The sequence below is a fragment of the Schistocerca americana genome, chromosome 1, assembly GCF_021461395.2.
Source record: "Schistocerca americana isolate TAMUIC-IGC-003095 chromosome 1, iqSchAmer2.1, whole genome shotgun sequence".
In the NCBI taxonomy this organism is placed as follows: domain Eukaryota; kingdom Metazoa; phylum Arthropoda; class Insecta; order Orthoptera; family Acrididae; genus Schistocerca; species Schistocerca americana.
In genome coordinates, this window is record NC_060119.1 from 936551703 (window position 1) to 936579594 (window position 27892).

Sequence of the window (27892 nt, forward strand, 5' to 3'; positions counted from 1 at the left end):
ATCGCTAGTTACATATGGTAATTTAAAAAAATCTTGGATCTACAACTCAGAACAATAATGTAAGCAGTAATCTCCCTCGTCCTCGACTTGTCAATATGTATATGAAACCAGGTCAAACAACCTGTTGAAATGTGCGTATGGCATATCGCCTTTCAGAGAGACGTTATTTGACACAGCTTCTGTGACATGCGTGTCGACGATGATGAAACGATAATGAGGACACACAACGCCCAGTACACGAGCGAAAAAAATATTCAACCCGGCTGTGAATCGAAGCCACGCCTCTTTAGTGGCGTTCAGCCACACTGATAATGCAGCCCCAGCGGCGGGCACGTAATCTTTTATTCCATCGTTATTGGTGTTTGTCCGCTTACTTATAGTGAGTGGTAGATAAAATAAGTAAAACTAATGAACTGTCGCTTAGAGATCTCTGATAAACTTCGGCAAAGATAGATTCTTCCGTTAAAAAGGAAACCTGACCATGAGACCGGTTGAGCAGTTCACTAGTGTCAGCAGTTACTTACTTTCGCTTTAGGGTGTGCTTAGTTAAATAAAATGAGTACTGTGGTGGAACAATTTTGAAAGTAGCTCTGTTTGGGTACTGATAGGTGTTTATCAAGACAGGTGGCGCAGTGATTAGGCAAGCGCCCTGAGGGACGGCGTTTCAAATTCGCATCTAATACCTAATTGTGAACGGGACGTTTACCTCAAGTCTTCTTTCCTTCATGAGTGACATCTGAGTCACCTACTAGAATCACGTAAGTAATCGGAGGTATCATTGCTCCTGGGAGACAGATAAAGTTAATTCACTTTTTTAACAATTATTGCGAGGTGTCTCCGAAACAATGTAATGCTCTCTCGATTAGTAAACTATTCTGAATAAGCCACAGCTCGGTCCTCTGGGAGGGGATGCCATGAGAGGCGACTATCAGGAAAAGGTTGACGAATCAACGATAGGTTAACATTCCACGATTCTGGACTTTCAGAAATTATAATGTGGTAGGGAACCTAAAAAATCTAAAATGGCAAATGCAGATGAACAGTGTAGATGTAGAAAGGAGTTAATGAAGTGACAGAAAAAGGAAAAAGGTTTCTGATCATATGAATATAGGATACTACCAACTGCAGCAGAAAATGATTTAACAGGGAACAGGCTTCGTTAGGAACACGAAGGTGTGGCATAGAGCCAGTTTCTGTGAAGAGTTCAATAACAGGATTTTTCTCATCAGAATCGACAGAAAACAAATGACAGAAACAACAGTTCAGATGTGCATACCGACTTCACAAACAGAAAATTAAGAGACAGATTACGCAATAGCTTTGAACAAATAGCTCAGTACGCAAAGGGAGACGAAAGTCTAACGCTACATTGGTGGAAGGAATGGAAGAGAGAGATATGAAGGAATAAGGTTTCATTAGTAGTAATGATAGGGAAGAAAGACTTCTTGAAATATGCATTAGACTTCAGCTAGTAGTAGTAAATGCACTAGTGAAGAATCACGAGAAAATGACATTTGATTGAAAAATATCTGGGCTGAAGGGTAGCTGGATTACATCATGATAACACAGACACTGGGTTGTACGGCGTACCCAGAAGCGTATATTAACTCAGAGTATGTACGTAATGGTGACGAGAAAGATGAAGGTAAGAAAATAATTACACTACTGGCCATTAAAATTGCTACACAAAGAAGAAATGCAGATGATAAACGGGTATTCATTCGACAAATATATTATACTAGAACTGACATGTGATTATATTTTCACGCAATTTGGGTGCATAGATCCTGAGGAATTAGTACCCAGAAAAACCACCTCTGGCAGTAATAACGGTCTTGATACGCCTGGGCATTGAGTCAAACAGAGCTTGGATGGCGTGTACAGGTTCAGCTGCCCATGCACCTTCAACACGATACCACAGTTCATCAAGAGTAGTGACTGGTGTATTGTGACGAGCCAGTTGCACGGCCACCATTGACCAGACGTTTTGAATTGGTGAGAGATCTGGAGAATGTGCTGGCCAGGGCAGCAGTCGAACATTTTCCGTATCCGGAAAGGCCCGTAAAGGACCTGCAACATGCGGTCGTGCATTATCCTGCTGAAATGTAGAGTTTCGTAGGGATCGAATGAAGGGTAGAGCCACGGGTCGTAACACATTGTAAATGATGTAACCAATGGCAGCCCATACCATCATGCCGGATGATACGCCAGTATGGCGATGACGAATACACGCTTCCAATGTGCGTTCACCGCGATGTCGCCAAACACGGATGTGACCATCATGATGCCGTAAACAGAACCTGTATTCATTCTAAAAAATGACGTTTTGCCATTCGTGCACCCAGGTTCGTCGTTGAGTACACCATCGCAGGCGCTCCTGCCTGTGATGCAGCGTCAAGGGTAACTGCAGCCATGGTCTCCGAGCTGGTAGTCCATGCTGCTGCAAACGTCGTCGAACTGTTCGTGCAGATGGTTGTTGTCTTGACTCAGGGATCGAGACGTGGCTGCATGATCCGTTACAGCCATGTGGGTAAGATGCCTGTCATCTCGACTGTTAGTGATACGAGACCGTTGGGATCCAGCACGGCGTTTCGTATTACCCTCCTGAACCCACAGATTCCATATTCTGCTAACAGTCATTGGATCTCGACCAACGCGAGCAGCAATGTCGCAATACGATAAACCGCAATCGCTATAGTCTACAATCCTACCTTAACCAAAGTCGGAAACGTGATGGTACGCATTTCTTCTCCTTACACGAGGCATCACAACAACGTTTCACCAGACAACGCCGGTCAACTGCTGTTTGTGTATGAGAAATCGGTTGGAAACTTTCCTCATGTCAACTTGTTGTAGGTGTCGCCACCGGCGCCAACCTTGTGTGAATGCTCTGAAAAGCTAATCATATGCATATCACAGCATCTTCTTCCTGTCGGTTAAATTTCGCGTCTGTAGCACGTCATCTTCGTGGTGTAGCAATTTTAATGGCCAGTAGTGTAGGAAGAATCAGTTCGTGAAGCAAGAGAACAGTGAAGTATAAAAGAATAAATATGTGCATTTAAAATTATCTGAGTATGTAGATACTCTGATAATGAATAACGTTAAGTTGAGAAGAACGGACAACTATAAAAAGCGAATCACAGAAATTGGGCAGAAAAGATACCGTATGTGGCAGCAGAGCTGTGCTACCGAAAGTATATTCCACTAGGAGTGGGTATATTGAGGTACAGTTTCCGTTAAGTAATGGCGGACAATGTGTTTAAATGCTAACGCACGCAAGTAAGTTTTAACGTTTATGTGCCATGTTGGGCCTGATACCGTTTAATTCGTGCCGGCTACGCTCAACTTGCATTTCCCAGCGGTGCTGCCGAACGAGGTGAATGGGCGATGCCAAGGACGCTTTTGCCTTCGCCTTGGCCCAGGCGGGCGGGTGCGTGCCGCCAGTGAAGTCTTCTACTGCCGGCGTTCTACTGGACGGCAGCCAGCCCGGCGTGATGCACCAGTTGTGTCTGCGTTGGAGCAAGTGGCGCTGACTGATATGACGCAGCTGCCTCAACATGGTAGCAATTCGGTCATGTTGTTGTGTTCTTCCAGAGTCAGTTATATCTACTTCGGATCGATTACTATTTGAAGTAATCTGATTGATCAGGCCTATTCCTCTGCGTAGCCACAGTCACCAGTTTTAGTGCAGCTTTAAGTAACAATTCCCTGCATTAATATTCCGTATTTGGAATCTTGTTCATATCCTCTTTGATGATCTAGCTGATCCTATGCCTAAACTTATTTCGCAATTGGACAAGCTAGATCCTCATCTTTAAAGCAGAGAGCTAATTTTGTATTCCGTATTCCGTGTTTTGTGATTTAATTCTGGTTAAGCTAATTTTTAATTTAAAATTGGTTTTAGCACTATATAATTCATTATGCTAAATCTGATTTTGGTGCAAATAGAACCGGATGGCATAAATATCTTAACAATATTAATGTTCACTAATTTATATTTGAATTACTGTAAAATATATTTCATTTAAACAACCCAGTTCAGTCCTCTTCGTCCCGGTTATAAATGCAGACTTCTTTTGTTATTGTATTACTGTCTAATAGAGGGAGGGAAAAATAGCTGCAGCACGAAGGAATTATCCACATGGGAAGAAATTCGGGAGGTGTCATGTGCACCTAAGAAAATACAAATGATTACAATATCAGACAATATGGATTATTTATTTAAGAGGAGGATCTTCCATAATTGAGCAAGTCATTAACGTGTCGTTCCACCGATGGTGCTTGTTCAAGCAGTTATTAGGCTTGGAATTGACTGGTAAAGTTGTTGGATGTCCTCGTGAGGGTTACCGCACCGCATTCTTTCCAGTTCTCGCATCAAATCGCCAAACCCTCGAGCTGGCTGGAGTGCCCTGGTAATAATGCTGGAAACATTCTCAACTGGGGTGATATACGGCGACCTTGCAGGCGAAGATAGAACCTTCAATTGCTGGTGTACCCATGTACCACTAGATAAAAAATGTGAATAGCTGAGGGAGTACGAATCAGAACAGTTTCGTATTTTAAGTTTACAAAATCATGACAAGTTTTATTAATCCTTTTATAACCACAACGAGCTGAAAAATGTTACACGAAAGCGACAGACACAACTCAGAAAAGGGATGGTGTTTGATTGGCAAAGTATACGTTGACGTGGAAGCTATACAAATTCTGCCCTGAATTAATCCCTTTTACAATGGAATGGGATTTTGTTTACATGACTCCACTGTGAGGCCCAGTTCTGTTCAAATGAAGTCAACTACTATCAAGTATACCACAAACTATGGTTCACCTGAGAACAGGGAGCTGTGAATATCATGTAACAACCTTACGCCGGTGCAGCAGGATTCTTCCCCTTCAAGTTGATTCAGCCGTCAGCAGAAAACGGCGCGCTATGTGCGAGGAGCGGTGCACTGCGGCAGCTGTAATGTTCTGAGCGTCAGTGAAAACCTGCGAACTACGCGACCTGGGAAATTCCCCCATAGGAAATTTCCCTATACCAGACCTGAAATCCCGGCAGATTTAAGTGTGAAGTGTACCCGTTCGCTGGTTTGGCCAAACCATTTTGAGTCACAGGCACGACGTTGTGTGCTCGAATTGTCAGACGGCCGACTCAGGACGAATACGTTCACCCTCGTGACACACAATATGTCCGAGGTGATTTGCAGTTCCTCTGGGAACTGCCACTGACTCTTAGACCACCACAAGATACAGACCTCCTGTCTCACCCACAAGCGAAAGACCTGAAATTCTCCCCTAGGGGAGGACCAGAACTTGAAGACTGCAAAGAATCACCACCACTTTCCACGAAGCCTCTGTACGGGAGCCAAATTAGGAAAAACGAAACCGCCCCCAAATTGCACAAACCTATCGAACTATCCTGTTCTCATTGAACCTCCTCCCTTGAGTATTCTGTTGGCATGGTACCAATCCAGGGTTCCCACACTTGAGGAGTAAGCCTCCACTCTGCAGAACCTGAGAGGAGCCAATCGGCGACTTCAGATGTCTCTTGTTTGAAAAAAGAAGATTTTTAGACTAGGAAAGTGTCATTCCCGTGGTAACAGTCCGTCATTTACGGAGAGATCTAATCTTTCGATGCCGATCATTTCCAATTTCTGAATGAAGGCTGTTAAACTTCCCAGACAGACACACCCATGAAATACAAATTTTCACCGCTCGCTAAAAAAACCGGGAGAGGTGAGGGGAGTTACAGTCTTCTCTCCACTAAACACGTGCACCAGCCACTCTATCTATATTGTCCGAGCTCCTAGCACGAGAATGCACGGAGTGTTATGACTTCTCATCCTTTTGCATAAAGGCTCAGTTTACAGCAGTCTCTCCTAAATGGTATTCTTCACCAAAATCGCACCAATTGGTCGCCTGACCCAGGTGAAACGTTTGGTGAACCGGCGCCCTCCTGTCCGATCCTAATTGGAAGTAGGAGAGTGATATGGCCAGAAGTCGTCTGCAGGTACTATCCACTGCTTCCCAGAATCGCTCACACAACTTGGTCGTTGCACTTAGAATTTATGGACCCCAGTCAAACCTGTTCGCCAGCGCCTCCACAACAGGATATCGGGTACAAGTTCTCTACAGATTACACATGCAGTTATAATAACTTTCTGCCCATAATTTACACATGTAAAGAATTCATGAACTTCACATACCAAATTTAGTACAAGGGAACACCGAGTTCATGACGTAAAATATGACTGATAATGTTGTTAAAGTGAGGCAAATAGTTACATATTTTCTCCTGGTGAATCCGATTCCACAAACATGGGATGTTCCTATTTGAGATTTCACTGTGCCCCCCCCCCTCCCCCCCAAAAGAGTCGGATTGGGGCAGGGGTTCAATACTTTATTAAATAACATTGAACATGCATTTTTCCGTGTTTTAGTCCGATGCACAGTGTTTGAGATATTTAGTTTTCTTTTCAAGATAAAAAAACTCACCCTTTATTAGAAGGGTACTGTATTGTAGCATTTCTTTCTACGCATTGTCCAAGTTTCATCGACCTATGTTACTTGACAGTGGCGCATCGTTCGACAGTTAATTTCGCCCTTATGTTTTTTGCGCCACCGTAGACCCATCATAAAGGCAGTGCGTTGTCCTTAACAGTGACAGAACAAGTTTGATACATGATGGTCGAAAGTTTGTTCCAGTAACGATAGAGTCTCCTGAAAGGGAACTCTGGTGAACAGTGATACGGTGTAAAAATATCAAGATTAAGCCAATAAGCCTGTGGTGATTACAATGACCCACGTGGGTACCTAGAACGATGACCAGATTTTTCGCCAGTGCATACGTCCGTGAGATACGGTGGCGCTAGGCTTGGGACTTAAGGGTAAAGCCTCCTTTTATGCCTCTGGTATAGCATAAAATAGTCATGGAGTACAAGGGCGGGAACTGAAGATCTGACGTTGACGCTTGTATAAAGAGACGGACTGTGAGGCACCGGCACCTCGTCAGAAGATGGAAGAACGATTTATTACGTTGCAGACACAGTGAGAATCTATGCGGCAAGAAATCAGGGAAAGTTTTAGGCTTGAAAAAGTACAGAGAGAAGCTCATATAAGTTGTTTAGCTGTTCTACGATGCAGATATTTTCCACGGCAGGTAGATACACATTTAGGGTGCCGAGGTGTAACGATTTGTTCCATAATTATCGAGGAAATAAAGTAGAGGATGACCTTCCACAGAGAAGAATGTATATTATTCAGTGATATTACTTCCTTCCGGAAGCCGTATTATGACCGCGAAAACATTTTACAATACTCTAACCTCTACTCAGAATGTAATATGAGAAGGAGCTCAAATGCTTTTCCTAAGCAAGATTAAAATTAAAAAGGACGATATGAATCAGATTTTCAAGGATGTTTATCAGGTTTTCATACAGTTAGAAAGTTTGAGGTATTACACTTTTTACTAAAATCCCATTAAAAAGCTATCACAAGTTGTATTTAGTTGCTGTTGGTAAGCTGAATATTAAAATGTGAATTACTTGATCAAAACCTTGTGCTATTTTAAAAATATATTCAAAATCCATTTTTCATCATTGAATTGTAAATGGGTTCATATACCATTCATTTGAAGCATATCAATCTCTTTTATTACTGTTTTTAAAATACTACATTTCCCTTTCTGCCTGCAGGGGAACAATAATATCCAAGAAGCTTTCCACTAAGGTTTTTGTAGACTGTGGCGGCAGAAGTACGTTATTGAATTTTGTTATCACTGCACAGACTTTTCGAGTGATGTGTGTTTCTTAAAATTACTTTGCAACATTTTTTCAAGAAGATTTATTTTAGGGTTAATGTAATTTTAGCATCGTCCTTATAAATGCCAAACATTTTCCCATCGACTCTTCCACTGTACGATGTAATTGCCAATTTACATTGAAATTTTACATGTCACCGAGTTCAAGTACTCAGCGATTGACATTTTATGGAGCCCGAGTCTTTCAAAGAAATTTAATCCACCGTGGCTTCATTCAACATATTTATAGTTCCGTGCTATTTCACTCTTCCGACATGTCAAATGTATAACATTACCTCTGTATAAATATTAGATAATTAGCACTGTTTGCTTTCCTAAAATTCTATTTCGATTCTCGTTTGAGTGTAACATTAATCTGGGGACCGTGTGCTGATATTTCAGCGAACGGAGCCCACTCAGTATGTGTTAATTTTCAACTCAAATAATACCACTTGCGATGCTATACATATAGAGAGGTCAGCAGTAGAATTTCGGCTGTATGGCGTCAGGTCCAGGACTCACCGTTCAAAATGAATAAACCAAATTTTTCGATTCTATTTAAGTTTGCTTCTGCATACACGTAATCTATTCCACAACTCCATCAAGAATTACGAATGAGTGCGAGCATGAAAGTCTTAGAACCGGCAGCTGTAACTGATCAAACAATGAGTACCAATCATTTTTGTTACAGATTTCAGTATGCAATACACTCTGAATATAATTATAGCTTCCATTCGTTAATATCTCAATCTTCCTATTATGGTCGGATCTAAGTCCGTTGAAACGTATGCCATATGCTGCATCACATGGTTGTACTTTACACCTCACTCTATATAATCTATATATAAAATCAGTCTTTTAGCTAAATGCAGAAGGAGAACATGTAATATTTAAGTAATACACCAAACGCCTCTACGATATGGAGAAACTAATATTGTGGTAGAAGAATAAATGGATTTCGATTTGGAGAAAGTAGGAGATCCGCTGTTAGAGCCTGAGTTTTTCAGTGGTTTGGAAGGTATATTATCAAACAAAGAAAAACGTATAAATGACATTCCAGAGGAATTTTTAACTGTCACTGGGGCTTGTAGCAACGAATAATCACGGAGACTGGAGACATTCCATCATACTTTCTGAAAAATGTTATCCACACAATTTCCTAGAGAGTGATAACTTCGTGAACCATTGCACATTCAGCCTGGCAACCCAGACAACCAAGGTTATGACCAGAGCAGTGTTTTGGAAGAATGGCAAACAAAAGTAAGGATCTGTTAGTTACCGACCAGTCTGTTTTTGCGGAAAGTGAAGGCAACGAAATGATAGCTCTGATGTTACGTTTCATAACTAGAATAACAGTTTAAACATAATCAAAATGTTGTCCTTGGGTTTGTCGACCTAGGACAAAGGTCGACAATGTAAAATGATACACGGTTTAAATCCTCAGGTAAATAGTTACACTTTACAGGGCAAGAGAAATACAAAAGAACCCAGAGAAAACAATAAGAATGGAAGACCAACAGAGAACTGCTCGCATTAAAAAAAGCCTGAGGCATGGCTATAGACTTACTCCTCTACTGTTCAAACTCTATATCGAAGAAGCAAGAAGGTAAGTTCAGGAGTGGAATCTAAATCCGGCGTAAAGGATGTCAATGATAAGATTCTCTGAATAAACTGCTATCAGAGTGAAAATGAATTACAGAACCCTTTGAATGCGAAGCACAGTCTACCGAAAACGGAATATGCATCGAGAGTAAGCCGAAGCAAGACGAAAGTGTTGATGAGTAGCGTAATTGCGATTAGTGAGAAACTCATCATTAGAATGAATTCCGCTATCTCGGAATCATCAAAATGATGCTTGACGGACAACTATGAGATATAAAAAGCAGAGTTTCCTTACTTAAGGAACTGTACTGGTATCAAACATAGGCCGTAACTTGAGGAACTGAAAGTGTGCCTAGATTACAGCATTATATGAAAGTAAGTGATGGACTGTCGAAAAACTGGAAACAAAAAGACTCGATATGTTTAAGATATGATGGTACAGAAGAATGCTGAAAATTATCCGGACTGATAAATGAGGAAGTTTTCCGCAGAGTCTGCAGGAAGAGCAATTGTATAAACCAGTAACTAAATATAGGGACAGCGTGGCAGGACACGTGTTTAGCTGTCAGGGAACAACTTCCATGAAGCTAAGCTACAGAGGAAAACAGGAATTAGCCTAGATGCAACAAATAATAAGGGCTTTGGGTGTAGGTGGTACTCTTAGATGAAGCGGTTGCCACAATATAAAATTAACCTCAACCGTAGAACACTGGGCTTCTCAGAAAGACGGAGAAAGATGAATTAAATGTTGGGAGGTCTCATGTATCTGATTAAAGCATGTATGTAGAGGCGACTAGCCATAGCTTCCTTCCTCGGTCGTCACTTATACCTGTTTTCTGGTTTGTACACTCGCAGTAGTTTCACATTATAAACAGAGGCAAAAAACTCGCCTGGATGCTTCCCTCATTGTGCGCAGTTGCTTCTCTTGCGTCAGAGCTGCTTTTCTCAAACTGTAGTTCCACGGTGATCGAAAGAAATTTCTTTTCAGTGTCCCATTACGGGCGTAAAATTACTTTTTCATCAGTCAATACAGACTGTAAGACTCGTAGTTTATCAGCTGCTAAGGTTGGAGAGTTTTCCATTTGATATGCTAGGTAATCTAGAATGACGCGTACTACTCGTAGTAAATTTGATTTGATGTTTCACCCGATATCTGTAAGTAGTTCAGGATCTCGAAATTAATTTACTGATTGTTTAGTGTGGAGTTATATGATCAACAGTTCCATATGAAATTTTAACGATGATCTATTAAACTCGGACTTGTCTCTTCTCACATGTCTAGTGACGATATCTCCGCCGCGTTTTGTTAACTTACTGTGATATGGTACTAGGTTATGTGTAACATGAATTTAGAATTGAGTGTCGCGACACTAACTACTCTATACATTCTTCGTAAGAACCATCACTAGAAACTGTAATTAAAAGATAATGGTTTGTACTTCATCGTGATGGTAGCGCCGCTGATAAAAGAATTATTAGATCAGAATGAGGAAAAATGTCACTTTAGGTACTTTAGGATTGTAAGAGAGTGCTATCCGCTTTGTTGCTTACAGTGAACATTCTTGTCTCCTGGAATGAACATTCACTCTGATCAACCAGCCAAAGCTCCTCTTACTGTTGTCTGTCAGTCTCAATCATGTTACTAGGAGGCACGGTTGGGGAGACGAAGTGTACACGCAGGAGGAAGCTACAAAACTGATATCACAGCCGAACCTGCCGCTGCCCTGTAGCCTTCGCTGCAATGCCTTACTGCGCTGTCATGGAGTTTTTGAGTGAATACAAGTTTGTTTAGTTGAATGTATATCCGTCTCGGTGACTGTCGATTAAGTGCACACCTTCTCTATAGCTATCAAAGTGTTGAAGGATTCTGAGAGCATGTTTTGAACTTTCTTGATGAAAAATAATGGTTTGAAGTGCAGTCGCAAGCTGTACTAACCACTGCAAACAGCGAAAAAGTTAGGAATTAAGTTTCACGTGACTTACAAGAAAAATTAGAAGAATCAGAAACGAATAGATGCTTGTAAATGTACCGATACCTTTTCAATTGCTAACGCTTGTCCATGCTAAATAGATTTTGTTGACTTATATTATAAAATTTATTTGAAAACTAAGCTATTGAATCTTCAAATGGTTCAAATGGCTCTGAGCACTATGGGACTTGACTGCTGAGGTCATCAGTCCCCTAGAACTTAGAACTAATTAAACCTAACTAACCTAAGGACATCACACACATCCATGCCCGAGGCAGGATTCGAACCTGCGACCGTAGCGGTCGCGCGGTTCCAGACTGTAGCACCTAGAACCGCTCGGCCACCCTGGCCGGCTATTGAATCTTCTTCTGAAATAGTAGTTGAAGACTGATGCTGTTCCAGATCGGTGTCTGCCATCTTCCAGAGTTGATTTAGGACTTAGTTTTGAACCTAACAATAAGAAAAAATATCGGGTACCAAAAACGAATTTACCGTAAAGAAATAACAAAGGTTGTACACGTAAACATCGTGACATGACAGGTCACTTATCACCGTGCGATATTTGACTATTTTCCTGCTTGTTTCTCGGTTATTTTGAGGAGAGTAAATGGCTTGCTACCTCAATAAGAAATGAGCGTGCCCAGATATTCGTCCTGTGGTCTGTCTTGACTACAGGAGATCAGTCACAGAGCTCTAGGGACATGGGTCTCCAGAACATTTCAATATGTAGAAATCGGTTGCCGTAAACCTTTGCTCAGCTCTTTGTTGCCAGATTCGGTTTTCTCCTCTGAAGGCAATTAGGCGATGAGCCATTCCATCATTGTGCGTGACGAATTAATCTCCCTGTACGCCGATCTAAGAAGGGGCCGCCACTGCTCTGCTACGACACAGTGAGAGAATTCGTTGCCCTTCCCACTAGTTTTTGCTATCGACTCAAATGAGTGTTACCTGTCAGAGAGCCTCGGCGTGAAAAAATGGACCTGATACCAACTTCTTTCATATTATGATGTGTTCTATAAGCCAAGAATGGGAAATTTCTGCAAGGTTCCCGTAAATGAAGCAACGTTTCGGTGAGCACGTTGGCAGTAGCTTTGAGTTATCTCCTTCACGTGTTTTCTAAACAGTGGGAAGTAGGTTTAGAGAAGGATAATTTCGGACACTTGTGACCCTCCCGTAGTGGAGCAAGTCTTCTTGTCCTGGCACCGTATGCGACACAAGGTTGGTGACGCCGATTGGGGCGATTTTTATCTGGTGGCCATCGGCGCGAGCGCCATCAACTTTCTGGGCAGCGCAGAGTTTGCGTGATTTGCTACGCTAATTGTATTGGCTGATTTATTGTGCTGTTTGGTGGTTCGTGGACTCGTTTACTTTGCCTTACTAGCTGCTTTCCCAAGCAGTCCTCCATGTAACTGAATTACCTTCTCATAGTGTTAGCGGGACGTTCTTGATTAATCTGAGTTCTCAGAGAGCTCTGTGTTTCAGTACTTTAGATGACTTTTAAAATGTTGTGCTGGAGTAATTTCTCAGTTAATCTTACGAGACATTGTGGTCATTCCGTTGGAAACTTATTCCTTACCGTTTTAATGTGGTATGTGTCGAGATCTTAGAATAAATAAATGACATTAAACTCAGACTTGATCCGAATCTCAGAAACAAACAATTTTCCTACAACTGATCGTGGTTGGGCGATCCTCGAAATATAAATGTAACCAGTTTATCTACATTTCTAATTTGTTTATCTCCCTGCGACGCTTTTTTGTTGCAATACACCGATCATTCAGTTTACATGGAGTTGTTGTGATGAGCTGTTTACACGATGCATTGCATTCGCTCGGCTATCATCCTATTTATGATATAGTAAGGGGATCAGATAGCTTACCACGCCCACGACACAAGGACAAACGAAACATTTAACTCATATCGACCCTGACCCATGACATTACAGCTCTATTATTTGATCCTATTGCCGATTGTTGAAGTGACTGGTAGAAGAAAAAAAAAAATTAACTGTGAAATCAAGCAATGCTCCGTACGCAATAATGCATGGATGTGCCTTCAATTAGAAAATTATGGAAAAAGAATAGAGAATTACAGGATCGTCTCCCTTGGTCTCTCTCTTTCAGTGTAATACAGAGTTACTCAAAATAAAACATTTTCAAAAAGTGGTTATAGATTCTTTTTCTCACTGTAAATAACAAGTGGTTATGAAAGAACAGTGTAACGGAAGGTCATGTGAGGATATTGCAAGGGTGGAGTCTTTACATTGTATATCTTACATAGCGTAAGATAGCGTTTGTGTCTAAATAAAGAAAATTTTGGTGGTGTTTTTAACTAATAGATAAAGTTCACAAGTGTGATAAGTTAAACATCTACAGGCTGTCACAAAAAATGTGTACACTGTTTTACATCTCATGACTACAATTTCTTTTCCATTATCAGGTGTGATCACTTGAAAAATGACTGAAGGCAGGCTAAACTTCGAGCAAAGGAAGTTTATTCTGAAGTGCGACTTGAAGATTGAGAACATAAGTGAAGTGAAGTTCCAAAGAGACGCACCAGCATGACTACCACTTACTCACCTGCGAGTTAAGTCGAGGGAAGAAGAAAACAAGAGCCAGTCAGGAAGACCACAATCATTCAACGGTCCTACAAGAGAAAAAGAAGTCATCCAAATGTTTCATCAGTCTCCTATAACGTCTGTGCAGCAAGCGACTCATGAGACAAGAGTTCCAAAAACGAGCGTCCATCGCATTTCGAAGCGTATCGAACAGAAAAGTTTCATTTCTAGAGTACTTCACGCTGAGAAGGAAGATGATAATGACACGAGAATTCAATTTTATATGTGATCTCAACAAGGAAAAACAGTTTTCATACATGGTTGTTTGGAGTGATGAGGGAAGTTTTAAGTGAAATGGTTTAATTATTCGTTACAACTGTACCTACTGGGCTGCTGAAAATTTTTACGTGAGGGTGAAACACCACGTGAACCTACAGGGAGATACAGTGTGGTGTGGTTTATCAGTATTTGGTTTGATTGGACCTTCTTTTTTGGGCGTACAAGGACTAATGAAAAATACCTGAGCTTACTGCAGGTATGATCCATGGCACGCGTCGAAGTGACGTTTTGGCATGAAGAATGGTATTTCCAGCAGTATGGAGCACCTCCACACTACCGTAACGTAAGGGTCTACCTCGACGAACAGCTACAGGACAGATGGAGGAGACGCAGAGGCAGTACCGAGCACCCTCCACACTCACCAGATTTGATTCCTATGGATTTTTTCCATGGGGGTATGTGAAGCACAATGTTTATAGCACAAACCAGGCGCAATAAAGGATTTAAAAGCAGTGAAAAAGAGTATACGAAAATACCAATTGCGACAGTTAGAAAATTATTTAATTCCATCGGTCAGCGTGTAAGTAGTCTGTTTAGGTTTTTATTTTGGTAACGCCACGTAGCGCTCTGTATGAAAATCACTGGCTGTGCTGGGTGCAGTCTATGGGTGGTTGGCATCGTTGGAATATTCGCTGTTGTAGTGTTGGGCAGTTGGATGTGAACAGCGCGTAGCGTTGCGCAGTTGGAGGTGAGCCGTCAGCAGTGGTGGATGTGGAGAGAGAGATGCCAGAGTTTTGAGAAGTTACTATAACCGGACTACTTGGACGTGTGTCTATCAGAAAGAGTAAATTTGTAATGATTCATATCATGAGCTGATATATATATATATATATATATATATATATATATATATATATATATATATATATATATATATATATATGATGAGTTTTGAACACTATTAAGGTAAATACATTGTTTGTTCTCTATCAAAATCTTTCATTTGCTAACTATGCCTATCAGTAGTTAGTGCCTTCAGTAGTTAGAATCTTTTATTTAGCTGGCAGTATTGGCGCTCGCTGTATTGCAGTAGTTCTGGTAACGAAGATTTTTGTGAGGTAAGTGATTTATGAAAAGTATAGGTTATTGTTAGTCAGGACCATTCTTTTGTAGGGATTATTAAAAGTCAGATTGTGTTGCGCTAAAAATATTGTGTGTCAGTTTAGTGATGATCAGAATCAGTAAAGACAGAAATGTCTTAGTACGTTCAGTTTTGCTCAGCTGTTTGAAAATCAAATAAAGTAAGGGGTTTACCAGCGCAGTAATTCATTAAATTATCTAAGTGTGTCTGAACCACAACGGCCAACAGTTCCGAAAAATGGTTGGTTTCTGTAGTTGTTTCCAATATTTTTAATTTTGAAATTTTTCTGTAACTTAATAAATATTAGTATAACAGTCGTAAGAAGGGTGCATACATTTTTTTGAGATACCCTGTATGCATCGTCTTTCCTTAAGGCCTTATGTGGTGCACTGAGGCGAGATAGTTAGTGGTGTCGCCACAGCTGCGCTCGACACCTGTCGTTTATTCTAGTGACCAAGGTTATGACCATTTAGAAGACTAACCACTCATCGCTAATATGCAATGGCAGTTTCGGTCTTTTTCATCTTGATGAACACTAGCAACTTTAGGGAGTACTAGAAATTTCAAATTGTGCAAATCGCTAGCCACAACGACAGCCATTCGTTGTTGCTTACATAAAACGGGCGGCTTTCATCAAAGGTAGTTTGTTTCCGGGTGACGTGTCGCTTTCTGACGCTGGTCGAGCAGCCAACTCGTGAGCAGCAGTGCGTTCGCCGCTGCTGGTGCGGTATAACGGTCCGCCGTTTGGCACGGAACGGAGCTAGCCGTGTCCGCTCGCCCTGTGAGGGGCGTGGCCGCCGGCACCGGCTGACCTTCGGCCGCGGCCTGACCGTACACCGCCAGGGTACACAGCGCGCCCGATACACCGACTGACCCTCGTCCCTATATAGGCACACTGCCTTCGCTACTCCAGTTTCTGCGCGTTCACCTCGCCACGCAGGTAGCATGTTACCGACGAAAATCCTGACTGCGTGGCGGGGTAATAGTCGCCTAGCCAAACATCTTCTTCCTTTTACTATGTGAGTCTAAGGTATTATTAAATAGAAAAGATACTATAAATTCCTTGACACATAGTGGTGTGCATATACTTACTTGCAACCGTTCCTGAAATGTGTGCTAATCAGTCAGGCACAGGTAAGGCAATTCGGTTGTCGGAACATGAAAGATTTGGAGACTAGGAAAGACATTTTGTGAAACCTCTCTCAACAGAAGCCACCTATCCGAAGTTGGTCCTGGCGTTTTACATATACCAGGTGATCAAAAAGTCAGTATAATTTTGAAAACTGAATAAATCACGGAATAATGTACACTCCTGGAAATTGAAATAAGAACACCGTGAATTCATTGTCCCAGGAAGGGGAAACTTTATTGAAACATTCCTGGGGTCAGATACATCACATGATCACACTGACAGAACCACAGGCACATAGACACAGGCAACAGAGCATGCACAATGTCGGCACTAGTACACTGTATATCCACCTTTCGCAGCAATGCAGGCTGCTATTCTCCCATGGAGACGATCATAGAGATGCTGGATGTAGTCCTGTGGAACGGCTTGCCATGCCATTTCCACCTGGCGCCTCAGTTGGACCAGCGTTCGTGCTGGACGTGCAGACCGCGTGAGACGACGCTTCATCCAGTCCCAAACATGCTCAATGGGGGACAGATCCGGAGATCTTGCTGGCCAGGGTAGTTGACTTACACCTTCTAGAGCACGTTGGGTGGCACGGGATACATGCGGACGTGCATTGTCCTGTTGGAACAGCAAGTTCCCTTGCCGGTCTAGGAATGGTAGAACGGTGGGTTCGATGACGGTTTGGATGTACCGTGCACTATTCAGTGTCCCCTCGACGATCACCAGTGGTGTACGGCCAGTGTAGGAGATCGCTCCCCACACCATGATGCCGGGTATTGGCACTGTGTGCCTCGGTCGTATGCAGTCCTGATTGTGGCGCTCACCTGCACGGCGCCAAACACTCATACGGCCATCATTGGCACCAAGGCAGAAGCCAGTCTCATCGCTGAAGACGACACGTCTCCATTCGCCCCTCCATTCACGCCTGTCGCGACACCACTGGAGGCGGGCTGCACGATGTTGGGGCGTGAGCGGAAGACGGCCTAACGGTGTGCGGGACCGTAGCCCAGCTTCATGGAGACGGTTGCGAATGGTCCTCGCCGATACCCCAGGAGCAACAGTGTCCCTAATTTGCTGGGAAGTGGCGGTGCGGTCCCCTACGGCACTGCGTAGGATCCTACGGTCTTGGCGTGCATCCGTGCGTCGCTGCGGTCCGGTCCCAGGTCGACGGGCACGTGCACCTTCCGCCGACCACTGGCGACAACATCGATGTACTGTGGAGACCTCACGCCCCACGTGTTGAGCAATTCGGCGGTTCGTCCACCCGTCCTCCCGCATGCCCACTATACGCCCTCGCTCAAAGTCCGTCAACTGCACATACGGTTCACGTCCACGCTGTCGCGGCATGCTACCAGTGTTAAAGACTGCGATGGAGCTCCGTATGCCACGGCAAACTGGCTGACACTGACGGCGGCGGTGCACAAATGCTGCGCAGCTAGCGCCATTCGACGGCCAACACCGCGGTTCCTGGTGTGTCCGCTGTGCCGTGCGTGTGATCATTGCTTGTACAGCCCTCTCGCAGTGTCCGGGGCAAGTATGGTGGGTCTGACACACCGGTGTGAATGTGTTCTTTTTTCCATTTCCAGGAGTGTAAATAGAGAGGTACAAATTGACACACGTGCTTGGAATGACATGGGGTTTTATTAGAACCTAAAAAAAAAAAAAAAAAAAAAAAATACAAACGCTCAAAAAATGTCCGACAGACGGTTCTTCATCTGATCATAACAGCAATAATTAGCATAACAAAGTAAGAAAAAGCAAAGATGATGTTCCGCCGGCCGAAGTGGCCGTGCGGTTAAAGGCGCTGCAGTCTGGAACCGCAAGACCGCTACGGTCGCAGGTTCGAATCCTGCCTCGGGCATGGATGTTTGTGATGTCCTTAGGTTAGTTAGGTTTAACTAGTTCTAAGTTCTAGGGGACTAATGACCTCAACAGTTGAGTCCCATAGTGCTCAGAGCCATTTGAACCAAAGATGATGTTCTTTACAGGAACTGCTCAATATGTCCACCATCATTCCTCAACAATAGCTGTAGCCGAGGAATAATGTTGTGAACAGCACTGTAAAGCATGTCCGGATTTATGGTGAGGCATTGGCGTCGGATGTTGTCTTTCAGCATCCCTAGAGACGTCGGTCGATCACGATACACTTGAGACTTTAAGTAACCCCAAAGCCAATAATCGCACGGACTGAGGTCTGAGGACCTGGGAGGCCAAGCATGACGAAAGTGGCGGCTGAGCACACGATCATCACCAAACGAAGCGCACAAGAGATCTTTCACGCGTCTAGCAATACTTTTTTTGCTTCTAATAAAACCCCATGTCATTCCAAGCATGTGTGTCAATTTTTACCTCTCTATCTACATTAATCCGTGGTTTTGTTTTGTTTCCAAATTTATACTAACTTCTTGATCACCCGGTATATTGAAGGAAAGCAGAAAGATGTAGCAACTCGGAGTACTATCTTCAGCAAACAGTACAGAAAAACATCTATTACTACTGGCACTTGATCGATGTAATGCATGGCCGCAGGACAATGGCCAAGTACAGCATGAATTAACATTGCCTGAATTCTCCACCAATAACATCAATAAGGAAACGCTTTGCTGATGTTCTGCAAATATTATTTGTTTAATTACCAACCAGCTTCCTTATTCTCAGGCCATCGTCATGTAAGAGCTCGAAGTCACACTCACAGTAACATGACTTTCGTCTTAACACAGGCGTTATTGATACAAATACAGGAGATACGTAAGACATAATGTTTACAGAAGAAAGTATTACATTTTTATATTACGAAGAAAACGTTACGTTTGAAACAACTGCATTGTTTACAGTCCTTTTCAAACAACTAAATAGGCGCCGGAGACCGTCAGCGCATTGCAACGTTCTGCGAGTGCCAAGACCCGCGCGCGCTTCCTGCCATAGAAGGTACCATCCACGAAGCAACATCACAAGGTTGTCACCCTGCCATCAGTATAGTGCGTCCCTGAACGGATTAGTATCACCACACGAAATTCCAAGAAGCAAATGACCTTGTAGTTTCGTTTCAGATTGGGATTTTTCAGTGTGTGCAGAACACCTGACGAAGAGCCTCACCAAACTATATCAATCTTTTAAGACATGGCGACTTAAACTTAATGTTTCTAAAACAAAATTATGCCATCTCTAACAGTTTAGTATCAGTAAAACTTGGCGCGCGTTTTGGCACTCTTGGCATAATCAAGTGTAACGATAACCCAGAATACCTTGGTGTCCCGTTAGGCATAACGCTGACGTATCATAAATACCCTTCCAGAACAGATAAAAAGTTACAATTAATAATGAATCTAGTAAGGCTGCTGGCAGGGGAGCAGGGGAGCAGGGGAGCAGGGGAGCAAACACATCAGTTCTCCTTGGAGCATGCCTTGCGTTGGCATACTCTGCAGCAGAATATTGTACACTACTTTGATTCCGCAACACGCAAGTGAAGAAAGTTCACGTTCATTTGAATGCAGCTATGAGAATCATAAGAAGCACAGTCAGGTCTACACGTACGTGCTGGCTGCCAACACTAACGAACATCTATCCACCTCACCTTCGTCGAAAGGCTGCTCTCTATAACCTTTGCAAGCAAATTTGTGAAAATGAGACAATCCCTATCCAGAAAGACTTACTCTCGCTCCCTAGGCGAACCTCTTATCCCGAAGACCACGATTCCAAGGAGAAGTCTAAATTTTCTGCACTGGGTTAAACTGGGACGCCGAGTAGAAACGTGGGTGCCAAACCAGAGAGACTCGGAACCATGAACTTATTGACAAACCAACTGCTAATGTTCCGGCTTTTCATCGTAGTAGAGAGATGTGGGTGAAGCTTACAAGATATTGGACAGGAGAAGGCATGTGAAAATACAATGTGCACAAGTGCGGCTTTTGCACTGACATTATATGTGACTCGGGTCATATTTAGACAGTGAGCTCCAGTGTAAATCAGTGCCCTAACAGAGGTTTTCCCTGGTGGTATCAGGAGTTTACATGAACCATCTGATGAGGTGCTCAGCTGGACTGACTGGATTGAGTCTCCCGCATTCGTGTGCAGTCTGGGCCGTTTCAAGTTTGTGTAGTGTACAGGGTGAGTCACGTAAGATGCAAAACTGCTTTTATTTTGTGAACGGTTATACATGTTGAAACGCGGTTTTCGGCAAATGGCAGAGCGTCGAGGGTCATGTATCCATTTTTTTTAATGTTTTAGCAGTGGTTGGTTGGTTGTTTTGGGGAAGGAGACCAGACAGCGTGGTCATCGGTCTCATCGGATTAGGGAAGGATGGGGAAGGAAGTCGGCCGTGCCCTTTTTTAGCAGTGGTATCAACTGAGATACTGAAGCAAGTATGTAACCGTATACTTTTTGTAACTGTGTTCGCTAGCTCTTCAGGAGACAAGTGCAGTGATTTAGCATTTGTTAATGTTGACGTTGAAACCGGTTGTAAAGAAAATTGAGAAATGTCCTAATGCCATAGATGTTAAAGCATAATGGCCGGCAACGCCATTAGAGGTGGAAACACCGCCATGAAGAGCACCCGTACTACGCTGTGTCAGAATGTCACCATATTTGCCTGTTTATTTATGTGCGTTGCAGACTGCTCATTTCTGCTTCACCAGTCGCAGCGTGCAGACATGTACACTAACGAGGAGAATTTGGATATACTAATTTTATATCGTGAATGGAAAGGTAATGCCGTGAAAGCATTACAGCGGTATAGGGCTGTCTGTCCGGATCGCCAACGTCTGACGCGCCAGACAACTGCACAAATTCTTAAGATGCATCCAGGCTTTCGGGCACATAAAATTAAGGAGCCGGGCCTTGTGGGTGCATATATTTTATTAGTACATCATTTTAATCCGTTTACATGTCATTAATGTCCCTGATCCACCATTCATTATCACACGTACTGTCAACCTATCAGTTAAGTAAGACCTCTGTTAATTTCACACTTAGCATGCTCGCGCTAGATACTCTGGCAACAAAATCCATTATCGTTAGAAACATGCAGCACCCAGTTGTTTAGTTTTGCCACTAGTCCTATCACATAGAGATTTTCGGCGGCGTATGTCAAAAAAAAAAAAAAAATCCGTATCAATGGTGAAATCATTTTCGAACTGCACAGATTGACAAAATTCTTATAATTTTGATACTGTGCTGCTGAGTCATAATTGAAATGATATAGTTTGGTTATCTTTGATTGAGTCGACAAAAAGTCAGTCAGTTTTCGAATAAACACATGTCGAAACATCCTATAGCGTTGCAAGCGATCTGAAATAACGCAACATCTGACAGTTGGAAACAGACCCTCGTCAACGTAATAAACTACAAAAGGATGTAACGCAGACTGCGATTATTCCCAAGGAAGCCCTGAGCAGTATCTTGAACAATAAACTAATAATTTTCAACCAAGCCGTTGGAAAGTACATTAAGAAACCAAATTACAGGCGTGGGAACCTGGATGGAGAAACCCACCTGCGGCTGGTATTGCATGATCCTTATGGCAGTTGGGTTGTTCTTGAACCGGTAGTGATAATGTCAAGATGCAACAACGCAGTAGCCGGCCGCTGTTGTCTCGCGGTTCTAGGCGCGCAGTCCGGAACCGCGCGACTGCTACGGTCGCAGGTTCGAATCCTGCCTCGGGCATGGATGTGTGTGCCCGATGCGTTGGGAAGCAAACACCAAGCTGCAGCTCCAATATTTTTTTTTATATAACGCAAGATTTCGATCGAATTCACTCTCAAGTAATTATAACAGCTACAGTTACTGACGTACACAAGTTAATTACTTCCAAAATCTTCCCATTCGGAAGAGTGTGGGTAAACAGTTCTTTTTCCTACAAAATACTGCCTATATGTAATAGCTCACACTCGCCAGAAATTCACGCTCGCTCAGTGTAAGACTAGTGATTATATTTCGGCCGGTATTGCTTCGAGGAAGGTTAAACTTCGCGAATGTTCATTGGGGACTTGTGTGAATGACCACGTAAAATTTTATCGAAACTAGTAATGGACGAGTAGGAAAGTGATTGAAATTAGACGATTTGGAATCAAACGTCATTTCATGTTAAGTTCTCATTAATATCAGTAACAAGAAATTAAATTATTTTGCACCTATCTTCTTAATTTTACTTTTAATTTTGCATTTGGACAGTTTATTCGTCTTGGCTAGACGTATCTCTCTCAGTAATGAGGAAACCACATTAAGGTGTTAAAATGTGTGGAGTCACGCTATATGGAAATTTATGACTTACTATAGATATGTAAGAGAATGCGTTTACACTTATAATGTGAGTAATTACCACCTTCCAGTTCCTCCAATAATAGTGCTTCTTGACGAAACATACCAAGATAAAGAACACATGATTCCACCACCAATGTAACACTTTTCACTGAACTCACACCGGTGTTTGTCCTCGTAACGGCTAAAAACACCTCTAAACAGTAAACACTGGTTTGCCAGTCGTTATACCCAGCTGTACACCGAGAGAAAGTAATGAGCTCTAGTCAGAGCTATAAATGGGGTCAGCAGCGATATTTTATTACATGTTGCAGTTCACCAAAAGAAGCAGTTGTTCTCCTCTTGACCTCAAGCAGGAGACAAGAGAGTTGCCGTTATTTTCTGCTGCAATCTGGAACCCAATTGCATCATTCGTGCCAGTGTTTGGGCGGCATAGGTGTCTCTGGATAACGACACTGCACTACCATCTTGCGTCATTCTCTGACCTGCGAGGCACTCGCAGCGTTGAATGAGACCACATTTTTCTCCTTTTTTCCGTGTCACATGCCTTTGTGCCCGATGCGTTGGGAAGCAAACACCAAGCTGCAGCTCCAATATTTTTTTTTATATAACGCAAGATTTCGATCGAATTCACTCTCAAGTAATTATAACAGCTACAGTTACTGACGTACACAAGTTAATTACTTCCAAAATCTTCCCATTCGGAAGAGTGTGGGTAAACAGAAAGCAGTTGCCTGTTGTCCCGTTCAGCACATACTGACAGAAACGCACACGACAATATGGTGTACGCAGATGGAGTTTTCATACGATGAGTGGCCGATATCAGTTTTTTTTCTGAAAATCGTTATTATGGTGACACGGTCGTGTAGCATAGACGTCCGCCCTCACATTTCGGCGGTTATTCAAAGACGCTCGACGTCAATACTTTCATCGGATCAAAAATATGGTGAGCCCGACGCTTTTACAAACTTAGTCAAAATTACATACAGAACATGGGATCGCATTTCAAAGGCGAATAATTGTATTTAATTTGTCACTTTTGTTCTATACGTCTTATGACACCATTCACGAATCGTTTGCAACACAACTTGTAGGAATGGTGAGATGCGGAAAATCGAGATGCTGCCGTCATACACAACAACTGTCTTTACGTACAGTACTCATGTGATGTTTGGACATTGCCTTGAGCCGTGCTTTTTCTAAGTCATATCGAAAAGTGTGCTGTCCAGGTTGGCGTCCTTTTATTTCAAGGCTACCAAATGCGATACATCAAATCTTCTTTATACGAAACAGCTGACATAGAAGGAAAACTCTTATGGCGTTAAGACCACACGTAATGACAAATACAACGATGCGACTAAAGTAATTGCATAGTTATATCCACATGCACAGACGGCGATAGTAAATCGTAAACAAGGTATGAAAGAGTAGTGCACTGACAAAGACGTCATTTATACTCTGCTGATTAATGTCAAAAGGTTTCCGGCGTGAATATGGCCGCACAATGGGAACTAACAGACTTTGAACGCGGAAGAGAAGTTGGTGCTAGATGCGTTTCGGAAATTGTTAGTGAATTCAACGTTACCAGATCCACGTGGCAATAGTGTATCAAGAATACCAAATTTCAGGCATTACCTCTCACGACAGACATCGAAGTGACAGATCGCCTTCACCTAAAGACCGAGTGTTGCGGCGTTTGCTTAGAGTTGTCAGTGCTAACAGACAAGCAACACTTCGTAAAATAACTACAGAAATCAACGTGGGACATACGACGAACATATCCGTTAGGACAGAGCAGAGAAGTTGGCGTTAATGGGCTTTTGCAACATACGTCCGACACGAGTGTCTTTGCTAACAGCACACCGCCTGCAGCGCTCTCCTGAGCTCGTGACCATATCGGTTGGACACTAGACTACTGCAAAACCGTGGCATCATCAAATGAGTACCGTTTTTAGTTGGTAAGGGCTAAGAGCAGGGTTCGAGTCTGGTGTACACCCAACGAAGCCATGGGTCCAAGTTGTCAACAAGGCACTGTGCAAGCTAGTGTGGTTCCTTTACGGTGTGCTCTGCGTTTACATCAAATGGACTGGGATCTCTGGTTCAACTGAACCGATTATTGACTGGAAATTGTTCGCCTCTTAGATCTAACACCAGTAAGAAAAAAGCCGGCCGCTGTGGACGAGCGTTTCTAGGCGCTTCAGTCCGTAAGTGCGCTGCTGCTGCAGTCGCACGTTCGATTCCTTCCTCGTGCATGGACGTGTGTAATGTCCTTAGGTTAGTTAGGTATAAGCAGTTCTAAGTCTAGGGGACTGATGACCTCAGGTGTTAAGTCCCATAGTGCTTAGAGCTATTTGAACCATTTTGAGCCTCCCAGATCGTCCGAAGCGAGTCCCACTGAATATTTATGGAACATAATCGAGAGGTCAGTTCGTGCACAAAATACATGTCCGGTAGCATGCTCTGAATTATGAGCGTTGGTAGATACAACTTGGCCCAATATTTCTGCAGAGGACTTCCAACGAATTGTTGAGTCCACGCCAAGTCGAGTTGCTGCGCTACGCCCCACAAAAGGAGGTCGGACTCGATATGAGGAGATATTCCATGACTTTTGTCACCTCAGTGTATTCTTCATAGGACTTACGATATAAAAAAAAAAAATAATGAGGAGTAATTTACCTGAAATATCGAGACGACGTATAATATTACTCTTAAACTTAACTACGTGGATACCTTGCACAATCACGCAGACATCACTTTGTACTAGGCAAGGGAACAGTTACAAATTCCTGTCTAGCAGCTGAAACCTTTTGATTGATCTGTCGTGTAGTACAACAGAGTTGCCAACTGGCTATCTGTCGTTGACATGTAATCAGCAGTTCAATTACCGCCTGTCAGCTTTCTTTTTTGGATGAAGCATTATTCATTCCATGCAAGTAATTAATTAATAATGAGTTCTCTTAAAAACGCCCAGTCGAGGAAATAACAATCTCTTGTAACAGGTCTCTCGTGACGTCACCGTAGAAGTGCCTACCCTATTGCAGAAGCAGCTAAAAAGCATGCCAATTTTATAACAACGCAAAACCCTCAAAACTGGCGAAATTTTACAGGAACGTAAAATGTACCACGTACTTCAATGCGAGATGCTTTTAATACTTTCCACAACGAAACTCTGTCTTGAAAGCTGGTAGAAAATCCAAAGAGATTCTGCTCGCATGTAAAGCATACGAGCTGAAAGACATAATCACTGTGCGCTAACACTGCCGATGTTGCGTTTGACAGCGCCTCTAAAGCAGAGTTACGAAATACGTGTTTTCCGAAATTCCTTCACTAAAGAAGATGAAGTAAATATTCCAGAATTCGAACCAAAAACAACTGCCAACAACAATTACGTAGAAGTAGATACCCACGGTGTAGCAATGTAGCTTAAAGCTCTTAATAAAGAAAACGACTCCGGTCCTGATTGTATACCAGTCAGGTTCCTCTTAGAGTATGCTGATGCAATAGCTCCGTATTCAGCAGTAGCATACACAGATCGCTCGTTGAAAGATCCGTACCTAACGACCGGAATGTTGCGCAAGTCATACAAACACTGAAGAAATAAAATATTAGTAATCCGCTAAATTACAGACACATATCGCTAACGTCGATTTGCAGCAGCATTTTGCAACATATGCTGTGTTCGAACATTATCAGTTATCTCGAAGATAATGATGCATTGACAAACAGCCAACATGGACTCAAAAAATATCGTTCTTATGAAACATAACTTGCTCTTTATTATCACGATGTAACATCAGCAGTGTTAGCGCACAGTGATTATGTCTTTCAGCTGGTGTGCTTTACATGCGACCAGAATCTCTTTGGATTTTCTACCAGCTTCCAAGACAGAGTTTCGTTGTGCAAAGTATTAAAATCATCTCGCATTGAAGGACGCGGTACATTTTTTCGGCTTCTGTAAGGGGATGTCAAACTGACCCCATACTTTTAGATTTGCAGAAGGCTTTTGGCAGCGTACCTAACAACCGAATTCTAATCAAATTGCTTGCCTATGGACTATCGTCTCAGTTGTGCGACTGGATTCCTGTTACAAAGGTCACTGGTTGTAGTAACTGGCGAAAAGTCATCGAGTAAAACAGGTGGAGCTCTGCTGTTGCTGATCTATATAACCGATTTAGGAGAAAATCAGTGTGGCACTCTCACGGTTGTTTGCAGATGATGCTGTCGTGTACCGTCTTGTGAAGTCGTCAGATGACCAAAACAAACTGCAAAAGATTTAGATAAGATGCCTGTATGATCCAAACGTAGCAACTGACTCTACGTAATGAAAATTGTGAAATTATCCGCATAAGTACTATAAGCAATTCGCTGAGTTTCTATTACACAATACACCACACAAAGCTAAAACTAAACACTTAGGAATTACAGTTATGAATATCTTAAGTTGGATTGATCATATAGATAATGTAGCGAGTAAAGCAAATCAAAGTCTGCTTTGTACTATAGCGAAACAGCGTAGAGGGTGCTACGCATGTGATACGTGAAATGGGGTGACAATCATTAAAACAAAGGCGTTTGTAGTTGCGACTGTAGCTTCTCATTAAATTTCCATAACGGACTTCCTCTTCAGAGTGTGGAAATGTTTTGTTGGCACCCACCTACACAGGCGGGAATGATCATCATAAAAAATAAGAGAAATCAGAGCTCGAACACAGAGACCTATGAGTTCGTTTTTTCAGTGCGCTGTTCTAGAGTGAACGATAGAGAAAGAGCTTGAAGGTGGTTCGATGACCCCTCTACCAAGCACTTAAATGTGAATTGCATCGTAATCATGTAGCTGCAGATGTAGATCCTCAGCTCGAAACTAAATCACCCTAAAAAGAAACGAAAGCTCGGCAGCACGGATGAAAAGACAAGTTGTACTTACATTTCCCAATTAATTTCCGAAAACATCACAGTACTTTAATTTGTATTTTTCATACTCATAGCACGTAAAGAATTCATCGCTACTCCCAAATTTATTTTTGACACGATATTCGCAAAACACAGTAGCTTGGCTAAATGGTAACTAAACATTTGTATTGAGAATTACGAGGGCAGATCAATAAGTAATGCAACACATTTTTTTTTTCTGAAACAGATGTTGTTTTATTCAGCA

General features: G+C 42.5%; 1 long non-coding RNA gene across 1 annotated transcript in view; it reads right to left on the minus strand.

Annotated features, from left to right (window-relative positions):
• Positions 1 to 23043, minus strand: part of LOC124615522 — a 40181-nt gene extending 17138 nt beyond the window's left edge. The window contains exon 1 of the long non-coding RNA XR_006979798.1: positions 22799 to 23043. This is a non-coding gene — a long non-coding RNA (uncharacterized LOC124615522). The remainder of the gene's footprint in view (positions 1 to 22798) is intronic.
• Between the last annotated feature and the right edge of the window lie 4849 nt (positions 23044 to 27892).